We start from the raw sequence: 2,751 nt of genomic DNA, 5'->3' as shown, positions 1-2,751 counted from the left end.
CAGAGAGTCAAACAAGAACGGAGAAAGGCAAGCAGGCAGGGCAAAGACAAGCAGGCAGGGCAAAGAACATGCAGGCGAAAGGCAGAGAGTCAAACAAGAACAGAGAAAGGCAAGCAGGCAGGGCAAAGAAACAAGCAGGAGGAAGGCAAGCAGGTGGCAAGTACTGTACGAAGGAAGTCATGCAGGCTGGCATGCAGGGAGGGTGGGCGACACACGCAGACGGGTGACAGGTCGAGACAGATAACAGCGGGACGGAAATATCCCTCCCCCACACACACAAACTAACGAGTAAGTAGGCGAGACAGAGAGGCCAGGAGACGGGTGGCAGGTAGACAAAGAGCCAGTCGAGCGAGCATGACACTGGTAAGGAGGACTGACAGGCACGACATGGAGGAGGAGGGAGAGGGAGGTGTGTGTGTGTGTGAGGGAGGGACGGAGGAAGGGAGGGAGAGGTGTGTGTGTGTGAGGGAGGGACGAAGGGAGGGAGGGAGATGCCAGTGGACAGATGGCAAGCAAGCAAGCAAGCAGTCCAGTGGCGCCAGTGACGCAATGGCGTCTTGGTGTGGCGACGCCGGCGCTGTGGTGACTATGGTTGGCGGAGAGGGTCGGACCTGTCCACGGCACAGCGCAGTGCGCAGCCCCTCCACATGTAGGGCAGGGGCTGCTCCTCCCCTCCTCCTCCCTCCCTCGTCGTCCCCCCCCCCACCCTGGCAGGGGGAGGGGGGAGGGGGGGAGGGAGAGCGCGCTAAGCCCACCTCGTCAATAAATCAATAGTGGTGCAAGCAGGAGGGAGAGAGAGACCCCCCGTACACCGCCACCACTCATGGCATTTCCTGGGTCATGGTGCCTACCTGGGTCATGATGCCTACCTGGGTCATGGTGCGTACCTGGGTCATGGTGCCTACCTGGGTCATGGTGCCTACCTGGGTCATGGCGCCTACCTGGGTCATGGTGCCTACCTGGGTCATGGTGCCTACCTGGGTCATGGTGCCTACCTGGGTCATGGTAATACCTGGGTCATGGTGCCTACCTGGGTCATGGCATACCTGGGTCATGGTGCTACCTGGGTCATGGTGATACCTGGGTCATGGTGCCTACCTGGGTCATGGTGCCTACCTGGGTCATGGTGCCACCTGGGTCATGGTGCCACCTGGGTCATGGTGCTACCTGGGTCATGGTGCCTACCTGGGTCATGGTGCTACCTGGGTCATGGTGCCACCTGGGTCATGGTGCCTACCTGGGTCATGGTAATACCTGGGTCATGGTGCCACCTGGGTCATGGTAATACCTGGGTCATGGTGCCACCTGGGTCATGGTGCCACCTGGGTCATGGTGCCACCTGGGTCATGGTGCCTACCTGGGTCATGGTGCCTACCTGGGTCATGGTAATACCTGGGTCATGGTGCCACCTGGGTCATGGTAATACCTGGGTCATGGTGCCACCTGGGTCATGGTGCCACCTGGGTCATGGTGCCACCTGGGTCATGGTGCCTACCTGGGTCATGGTGATACCTGGGTCATGGTGCTACCTGGGTCATGGTGCCACCTGGGTCATGGTAATACCTGGGTCATGGTGCCTACCTGGGTCATGGTGCTACCTGGGTCATGGTGCTACCTGGGTCATGGTGCCTACCTGGGTCATGGTGCCACCTGGGTCATGGTGCCACCTGGGTCATGGTGCCACCTGGGTCATGGTGCCTACCTGGGTCATGGTGCCTACCTGGGTCATGGTGCCACCTGGGTCATGGTGCCTACCTGGGTCATGGTGCCTACCTGGGTCATGGTGCCTACCTGGGTCATGGTAATACCTGGGTCATGGTGCCACCTGGGTCATGGTGCCTACCTGGGTCATGGTGCCTACCTGGGTCATGGTGCTACCTGGGTCATGGTAATACCTGGGTCATGGTGCCTACCTGGGTCATGGTGCCTACCTGGGTCATGGTGCTACCTGGGTCATGGTAATACCTGGGTCATGGTGCCTACCTGGGTCATGGTGCCTACCTGGGTCATGGTGCCTACCTGGGTCATGGTAATACCTGGGTCATGGTGCCTACCTGGGTCATGGTGCCTACCTGGGTCATGGTGCCTACCTGGGTCATGGTAATACCTGGGTCATGGTGCCTACCTGGGTCATGGTGCCTACCTGGGTCATGGTAATACCTGGGTCATGGTGCCTACCTGGGTCATGGTGCCTACCTGGGTCATGGTGCCTACCTGGGTCATGGTAATACCTGGGTCATGGCATACCTGGGTCATGGCACTACCTAGGTCATGGCACGACCTGGGTCATGGAACTACCTAGGTCATGGCACGACCTGGGTCATGGCACTACCTAGGTCATGGCACTAACCAGGTCATGGCACGACCTGGGTCATGGCACTACCTAGGTCATGGCACTACCTGGGTCATGGCACTACCTAGGTCATGGCACGACCTGGGTCATGGCACTACCTAGGTCATGGCACTAACCAGGTCATGGCACGACCTGGGTCATGGCACTACCTAGGTCATGGCACTACCTGGGTCATGGCACTACCTAGGTCATGGCACGAACTGGGTCATGGCACTACCTAGGTCATGGCACTAACCAGGTCATGGCACGACCTGGGTCATGGCACGACCTGGGTCATGGCACGACCTGAGTCATGGCACGACCTGGGTCATGATATAATATATCAATTACAACTCATTGTAACAAATACGACCAAATGTGTAATGTTGCACATTTTTGGTCCCCATCGTCTGACGATG

This window comes from Panulirus ornatus, chromosome 66 (genome assembly GCF_036320965.1).
Source record: "Panulirus ornatus isolate Po-2019 chromosome 66, ASM3632096v1, whole genome shotgun sequence".
Taxonomy (NCBI): Eukaryota; Metazoa; Arthropoda; class Malacostraca; order Decapoda; family Palinuridae; genus Panulirus; species Panulirus ornatus.
This window is presented reverse-complemented; position numbering follows the sequence as displayed.